Raw genomic sequence first — 9918 nt, 5'->3', positions numbered from 1 at the left:
GAATCCGAAGGGATTACTAAGGCTAAAGATTTCCTTGCCGAAATTGAGAAGCGTTTTGCGAAAAACGATAAGGTAGAAACAAGCACGCTTTTAGCTCGCTTGATTTCAATGAAGTATAAGGGCAAAGGAAATATCAGGGAGTACATTATGGAAATGTCTCATATTGCTTCAAAGCTTAAGGCACTTAAACTCGATCTTTGTGACGAGTTATTAGTGCATCTGGTTTTGTTGTCTCTTCCTGCACAGTTTAACCAATTTAAGGTCAGTTATAACTGTCAAAAGGAGAAATGGACTCTAAATGAGCTCATTTCATACTGTGTGCAAGAAGAAGACAGGTTGAAGCAAGATAAGACAGAAAGTGCTCATTTGGCCTATGCCTCTAAGGATAAGGGCAAGAAAAGGAAGAATGATAAGGAAGCTGCTAAGGGTCCAGTTGAGAAGAAACAACATAAGGATAATCAGGGTTGTTTCTTCTGTAAGAAGCCTGGACATGTAAAGAAGGACTGTACAAAATATCACGCCTGGCGTGATAATAAGGGTACGTTCCTTGCTTTGGTCTGTTCTGAGGTTAATTTAGCTTCAGTACCTAGAAACACTTGGTGGTTAGACTCTGGTGCTACTACTCACATAAGTGTTTCTATGCAGGGTTGCCTGAGCTACCGAAAGCCAAGTGATGTTGAAAGACACATCTTTGTGGGCGACGGACAATCGGTAGATGTGGAAGCAATTGGGCACTTTAGGTTGTTGTTAGGAACTGGTTATTATTTGGATTTAAAAGATACTTTTGTAGTACCGTCTTTTAGACGGAATTTGGTTTCTGTTTCTGTATTGGACAAATCAGGTTATTCTTGTTCATTTGGAAACAGTCAATTCAGTTTATCTTTTAATTCAAATGTTGTGGGAACCGGTTACTTGAGTATTTATGACAACCTATATTTGCTTGATACAATTGCTTCTTACAATGAATCCTTGCATGTGGAATCACGTGGTACTAAGCGTAAATTAAATAAGGAAAATTCGGCGACATTATGGCATAAGCGCTTAGGTCATATCTCAAAAGGTAGAATTGAGCGTCTTGTGTCTGATGGCATTTTGGATTCCCTTGATTTTTCGGACTTCGACGTATGTGTTGAATGTATCAAGGGAAAACAGACCAAAGTGAAAAGATTAGGTGCCAACAGATCTTCGGATGTCTTAGAATTGATACATACGGATATTTGTGGGCCATTCCCTACGGAATCCTGGAATGGTCAACAATATTTTATATCATTCATAGACGATTACTCACGTTATGGGCACCTATATCTTATTCATGAAAAATCTGAGTCTCTGGACATGTTCAAAGCCTATAAAGCTGAAGTTGAGAATCAACTCAACAGAAGAATTAAAACCGTCAGATCTGATCGTGGTGGTGAGTACTACGGTAGATATGATGGTTCAGGTGAACAACGTCCAGGACCATTTGCTAGATACCTAGAGGAATACGGTATCGTCCCACAGTACACCATGCCGGGTTCACCTAGCATGAATGGTGTAGCTGAAAGACGAAACAGGACTCTTAAGGATATGGTAAGAAGTATGATTGCTCATTCTTCTTTACCAGAGTCACTCTGGGGAGAAGCACTTAAGACAGCAGCTTACATTCTGAATAGAGTACCAAGTAAAGCAGTTGCTAAAACACCTTATGAGCTTTGGACTGGTCGAAAGCCCAGTTTAAAGCATTTACATATTTGGGGATGTCCAGCTGAGGCAAGGCCTTATAGGCCAAATGAAAAGAAATTGGACTCCAAAACAGTTAGCAGCTACTTTATTGGATACTCTGAACGCTCTAGGGGCTTTAAGTTTTATGATCCCACTATAAGGAACATTTTTGAGACGGGAACAGCAACATTCTTTGAGGATGTTGAGTTTGGGGGGAGAAATAAGGTTAGAGACATTAGTTTTGAGGAGGAATTGGCTTCAGATCCAATCCATACAGTTACTTTTGACAATATTCAGGTTCCTATACCTGTTGTTGCTCAAGAAGTAAATCCGGAACCTCAAGATGATAATGTTGAACAACTCCCTGTTCCAGAAGAACAAACTCAACAACCTCAAGAACCAGTGCCATTAAGGAGATCCACGAGAGAAAGGAGAAATGCTATTCCGGATGATTATATTGTATTTCTCCAAGAACATGAGGAAAGTAGTGGAATGTTAGAAGATGATCCAATCAACTTCTCTCAGGCCATGAAAAGTTCTAACTCTCAACAGTGGATTGATGCCATGAATGAAGAGTACAAGTCTATGCAAGACAATAAGGTTTGGGAACTTGTCCCATTACCAGAAGGTGCAAAACCAATTGGTTGTAAATGGATTTTTAAAACCAAGCGGGATGCAAACGGTAATGTGGAGAGGTATAAGGCACGTCTTGTGGCTAAAGGCTATACTCAAAAGGAAGGCATTGATTATACAGAGACTTTCTCTCCGGTTTCATCGAAAGACTCTTTCAGAATAATCATGGCACTTGTTGCTCATTATGATCTTGAGTTACATCAGATGGATGTTAAGACTGCATTTCTCAATGGAGACATTGATGAGATGATCTATATGGTGCAACCAGAAAACTTTGTGTCGGGAGACCCAAAGAATATGGTCTGCAAATTAAGGAAATCCATCTATGGACTCAAGCAAGCTCCTCGTCAATGGTATCATAAGTTTCAACGTGACCTGCATGGGCCACCACTAAAACCTGTCACGTCCCGCTTCCCAAAATACCGGGGAATCGGAACGCGAACAAGCCCGCGACGTATTAGATTGAGAAGAAATATATATACTGTCATTTTTTTTTCTTTTTTTTCTTCTCAATCCAATACGCTAAGCGCCTTGCTTGAGCTCGACAAATCTACGCAGGAGTTCATCCCTGGCTGACTGAGGAAAGTACTTCCTATTGAAGCGATCCGTGAACGTCTCCCACAAAATCGGCCTCTCTAGGTGTGTCTTCTCAGCAGCCCACCAGATTCTAGCTGTATCCGTGAGCTGAACATCCATGAGATCTACCCACTCTGCAGGGAGAATACGAGTCACTTTAAGGATACTCCGTGACCCCCGATCACAATAGTAAGAATATAAAGACAACCCAGAATAAGAAATAAACATATCATCAACAGATCATCCCAGACATAAAATACGGGTTCAACATACCCTTACTACAACACAGTTCAACTAGAAACTAAGAAATACATAGTCCATAATAAAAGGAAATACTAACAAAATAACCAAATCTGTCACCAACTAAAGAAAATACTATAAGAGTGTTCTATCAGCTACTACAGAAAGATAAACACATCTAGACTTCAGTTTGTTCTTCCACTCCATCGAAAGGACATTCTGGCTGGGCCGAGGATCAAAAGGAAAAATTAATGTTAAAATCAAACAATATATTTGGAAAATAGTAACTAAAACATAGTTATTAAGATAATAATATAAAAACTTAATTATAGTCTTACGGATGAAAAATGATATGTATTTGAATCGTCCAATACATTCTTACTAGTGGGAACTCGGGACCGTGACCTGCATGGGCCACCACTAAAACCTGTCACGTCCCGCTTCCCAAAATACCGGGGAATCGGAACGCGAACAAGCCCGCGACGTATTAGATTGAGAAGAAATATATATACTGTCATTTTTTTTTTCTTTTTTTTCTTCTCAATCCAATACGCTAAGCGTCAAATATATAAATCTCAGTCACAGGTCCCCGATCACAATAGTAAGAATATAAAGACAACCCAGAATAAGAAATAAACATATCATCAACAGATCATCCCAGACATAAAATACGGGTTCAACATACCCTTACTACAACACAGTTCAACTAGAAACTAAGAAATACATAGTCCATAATAAAAGGAAATACTAACAAAATAACCAAATCTGTCACCAACTAAAGAAAATACTATAAGAGTGTTCTATCAGCTACTACAGAAAGATATCATACCCTTACTACAACAACAGTTCAACTAGGAAATAAGAAATACATAGTCCATAAAAGGAAATACTAACAAAATAACCAAATCTGTCACCAACTAAAGAAAATACTATAAGAGTGTTCTATCAGCTACTACAGAAAGATAAACACATCTAGACTTCAGTTTGTTCTTCCACTCCATCGGAAGGACATTCTGGCTGGGCATACACTGGCTCGACTGCATCATCGAACTGAACCTGTTCGTCTCCTAAGTCTGACGCACACCAGAGAAAACAGGTGTACGTCAGCGTGCATGGCACGGGCAAGATCTCACGTAAACAAATAAAACGGTCTAATGACTCATACTATAATAATAATGATACTAACAGAAAAGACAACGATACATGCAACTGAAATCTAATAGTAACATACAGCTATGTGAATATAATGACTGGGTCAAATACTAACCAACCTAAAACTCAGTGGTCCACATCTCACACAGAGTCAACGCTCCTGTCATCGGATACTGACTGTTCACAAATCCCCTACGTGCATCCAATCCCGCTACACATGCGGCCTAGAGGACTACACATAAACCGTTTTCTGCCTGGTTCGAACTTCAAACAGAACTCGGGTGACGAAACGATTTCACTGACTAAAGTGATGTACACACTTCACTTTAGCCCTACAAACCAACCCCGGTGGCGACACCAACCACGGGAGCGAGCCTGGAAGATACATCAACAGTCTTATCCGATCACATGAACATTAACTTCCCCATCCCAACTCTTCTCGTTTTTCTAAGTCAACCATAAACCTCATTAAAACTCGGGTTCACCACCTAAACTCAGTCAACACACTCACACATGTCACTAAGTCTGTTCATGACGCACGAGGCCACTAAGTCATGAACTACTAAGGTTCTCAACACAATAAGGAACAATAATAATATGGCTACTTCTATGCAAATATATTAAAATAGGACGTAAAGCATAAAATGCAATCACAAACACAAAACGTGAACAACTACTAATAACAGGTAAGATGGAACTACAACTATCAAATAATTACACATGAAATGTCGTAATTTCCAATCGTCATGATCATAAATTTATTAATTCCAAAAAATAAATATTCTTTTTCCAAATAATTCTTTATTAATTATTTCTCATCATAACTATTTTAAAATAATCTTTTAAAATATATTCATAGTATATTTTTGTTAATTCTCTTCCGCATGAAAAGTAGCATTTTCTATTTTTATAAAGTACATTTATTTTATTTCTTTTTCGATAATATCAAAAATCTAATTATAATGCATAACTCATCATTTCATGTTCATTCATTCTCAGGTATAATTACAACAAAATTATATCTAAATGTTACTGTTCATTAATTCTTCATGTCGTACATTAGCAAATAAGCAGTGTATACAGTACAATATTTATTCAGCTCTAACCAGATAATCTGTTAGCACTACATTTGCACTATTATTTTACTCAACATTAAATAATACTACTTCAATTAACATAATCCAAAACATTACATATTCAATTTAGTCAGCATATAGACATTAGCTACCATCAACAGATTATACATAGTATTTGTTCATCATCACTCGTTATACACTTATACACACATACAAGTTTCCTTAGGATATACCCAATATAAATTTAGATATGCTAAACAGTTGTGAAGCAACTATAGTCATTCATTTTCGAGTGTTGTTTATTATGCATAGTCTACTGTTGTTCTCAGATTTCATTCATCTAACATACGAGATAATGTGCATTATAGTAGTTCATATATATTCAAATAGAAATTCTATGGAGAGGCGAGATCTTGCCTACGACGAGTCGACTGCGAGTGTGGCTAGCGGCGTCGACGCGGTTGAGTTCGTCGACGAATCTGGCTAAGGGCGACGGCGGAGGCGGCAGTAGTGGGGTTTGCCGGCGACGCGGAGGTGGTCAGGGGGTGTCGGGGGCGGCTGCAGGAGGTGGTCGGCAGCAGTCGAGGTGGAGCTCGGGGAGGGGTCTCGGGGTCGCTGGCGTCGGGCGGCGGCGAAGCCAAGGCTGGGCGGCGGTTCGTGGCGGTGGGTTTGGTCGAACAGAGAAGGAGGGAGAGGAGGAGGTGGGGGCGCTGGACTTGGGTTCTTTCGAAGAGAGAGAGAGAACGAATGAGTGGAGAGATAAGAATGAGCAGATGCAAAAATAATATATGAGAGAGAGAGAGATGGTGAAGTGAGAGATGTGACAGGGGGTTGGTTGATGAGAAGTGGGGAACGTGGGTTGGTTTTCAGGGGAGTGGAGAGATAGGAGTGAAAAATAATATTTAATAATTATTATTGTTATTTAAAACGAAAATGAATAATAAAATAATTAAATTGTTACAAAAATCCATTAAAGATATTTTAATTTACAATTAGCCAAATAAATATAAAACTTGATTGTTAAATTATTAAAAAAATCTAGAAAATTAATTAAAAATATAAATATTCTCTTTAATAATGAAATTTAATATTAAATACCAAAAAATCAATATCGAAAATTCACGATCCTTACAGTGAGGAGTACGACGAAGCTCGGGCGACGGCGGACGAGGTTCGAGCGACGGAGAGACTCGAAGGCGGAGCTCAGGGCGAGCGGCGCTGACTCGAGCTCGGCGACGGCGGCTGAGGCGCGATGGAGGCTTGGGCGGGTGGAGGTGTTGGGGACGTCAATGCTGGACAAGGCGGCGGGTTGAGCTGCAAGGCGGACAGCGGCGCGGCGGCGAGGAAAACGGCGAGAGGCGGGGGAAGCGACTATAGAGGCTGGGCGGAGCTCGAGATGGAGGGGTCTACGGTGTTGGGAAGCAGATGGAGATAGGGAGAGATAGAATGTCAGAGAGAGAGAGAGAGAGAGGAGAGAAGAGAGAGAGAGAGAGAGAGTGTGAGCACGAGAAGAGAGAGGGCAGGGGCTTAAATAGAAAAATTTTTGAATAAAAAATAAAATAAAATAATGAGTGAGGATGCGTGTGGGCAGCAGTCTTCTTGAAAAAGTGAGGAGGGAGAGAATGTGATGAGGGAGGGATGGTTGTTGGGGATTTGACGGGGAGCAACAACTTTGGATTATTTTCAAATGAGTTCACAAAAATTCAAGCTCTTGCATATAACTACCCTACTCATTTATAACTACAATATTTATTATGATATGTGTATCTATTATTGCATATATACTCTGTGTATTACATCATAATAAAAATAAATATTATTGTATATTATGATTTGCATAGTAAATATTAATAACAATAATGAATAATCAATTATTAATTTAAAAGTCTTTACCGTAACAATTAAATTAATAAATTACAAATTTGTTAAATAAATATAAAACCGTATTATTAAATCATAGCAAATTTTAGAAAATTGGGTAAAATAATAATTTAATATTTAAAGTACCAGAAAATTTATTTAAATCAATATCGAAAATTCAAGGTCCTTACATGCAGCCTTTGCAAGTATAGAACCATGGCTCGAGTCTATTCAAAATAGTAGTTATCTTTGCCTTAAATGTGCAATAGCGTGTTTGTATATTGATAAAATTTAGTTAGATTTAAATGTGTTAATAAGAATAGGTTTCTAATATTGTACCTGTATCGAATTCGATGATGTATGCATAATATCACTAATTTGGATTTCTTTTGCATTTATAAAAAGCGTTGATAGAGATCCTTTCATTTTTGCGGCTTCTTCAAATAAAACCTGCATATTAGATTAAAATATAATACTATTTTATTATTGCGCTATATGAAAGTATGCTTGTTCTACTTATCATTTCCTTAATTCTTTAGCTAGTTGTATTTTTTGGGTTGATACATATTGTTGATATAATTTGCGACAATATGCTTGTCTCCCCTACAAAATTGAGATAATTATTGGATGAATTTTATGTTTAGTTGTCGTTAATAAGAATTTCAGTAATAAATTATGTACCTTTATATATATAGATTTTAAAATCTGATAATGCTATTACAGGCTTATCTTTGATTTCGGGTTTAAGAATTGATCCTTCATTTGTAGCCAAATCTCTAAATAAAGCTGCGCGCATAGTCATTTCACTGTATATAAAAAAAGAAAGTACGTTAATCTTATATTTTCTTATGATATTGGAAATAAGTCTCATGAATATACATTCTATCCATTAGCATGATTTTCCTCCTATTGTCCGGTTTGTTATGTTTTGTAATATAGTTGATCAACAGCTTCACGTTAGTTGTTATTGCAAGAAAATCTGCAAGTAATTTTATAAAAAAATTTATGATTCTTTAAATTAACGTCTCATTTTGTATTGAAGATTAAAGTAAAAAATTTATAAGTACTTACTAATTTTTGTTGCATCTTTCATGGAAAATGCTTTTTCAAATGGGTCAAAATAGTTCAATATGTTCTCCAAGTGGAAACCTGTTGGTGCTTCTTTGATAGATACGTCTTTTGTTAATACTAATTCAAGTGACCTGTGGAAACTTGGAAAAACTGGGTTTATTCCTTTCACTTCTCCATTTGAAATGAAAATAATTTGATTCTTTCGAAGCATATCTATAAACTTTTTGATAGTCTCTCCGTACATAACTCCATGTATTTTGTTACCCTACAAATATTGTTAACACCAGAGATAAATATTTGAAAAATATAATTAATTAATATTAAGCTATATATTATATTTTAATTAATTATATGTAAACGAAAAAAACAACATAAAAAGGCATTCTGAAAGTCATTGAGATTTTAATGAAATTTATAGAATAGATAATGACAATCACAAAAAAATACAAGCTGAATTATAAATGCTGATATTATGAAAATAACAAAAAAATACAATTTTTTGTCCTTTTTCTTCTATTACAGATAAAAACTTTCATAACCCAAGTGGAACTATTTGTCTTCAGAACTATGCTTGGAGGCTCTAGTACAATATCTAAAGTTAATTCTAAATCAAACTCCAGAATAGTGGTAACCGCCACATTTTTAAATTCTCTGACAATTTTATATCTCTTTGCATAAGTAATGGATGAACTTATTATGTATTCTCAAGGTAGGATCTCACGATATATGTTGTCAGTTAATGACATTGTACTAATTGATGAGAGAAGACCTCGTATTAAAAGATTCCAAATTAATATAATGAAAATAAAATGTGTAGAATGTATGTTAGCAAAACAATACGAAGGAGTGCATGACGTACATATAAAAGTTATGTTAGTCTAATTAACCAAATGTTAGATTTCATTGTATCATCAGAATATTTTCACATGTTACCTTTTGAAAGTTTTAGTGATCATGTTTCTTCAGTTGATATTATTTATTGAGTTTTGAAAAGTATATACCACTTTCTGTATGTAGTCTCATGATTGTGCTTTCTTTGGTCTTACAATTTTTTGTGCATGCACCAATTTCAATTTGCTGATATCATATATTTTTGAATTCTTGTGCAAGTATCAAAACTCTTAAGAGAATCAGGCATATTCTTGTAGACTCCAAAACTGAAATTTTCATATTTATGTGTTTGTGATTTTCTTCTGTATTTTTACGGAATGAAAGACAAGAGACTTATTGGTCTATATTAATCTTACATACAAATTCCATGTTTTTTAAATTTAGAAAACTTTGCATTGGAAGTAATGAATAAGAAAAAATCACAAGATTAAGATAATGAAACTGAAGTTGATGTGGATAACTACTGGTGATACGAAACTGAAGTTGATGTGGATAAGAGATTCAAATAATGGAAGATTAAGATAATGAATAAGAAAAATAGAGGACCAACAAATTTCCTTTCGAGAACTATTAAATAAAATTTACACTATCACATATACAAATCACAAGATGCATGAAAGTTTTAAAAAATTATAATTTTATTTCCCCCACTATCAAGTCGACTTTTGCAAACAATTATAATTAATTATTTTAAAATAATCTAATCTAATCTAATAAG

This window comes from Asparagus officinalis, chromosome 5, assembly GCF_001876935.1.
Source record: "Asparagus officinalis chromosome 5, Aspof.V1, whole genome shotgun sequence".
Lineage (NCBI taxonomy): Eukaryota > Viridiplantae > Streptophyta > Magnoliopsida > Asparagales > Asparagaceae > Asparagus > Asparagus officinalis.
Note: the sequence above shows the minus strand (reverse complement) of the source record.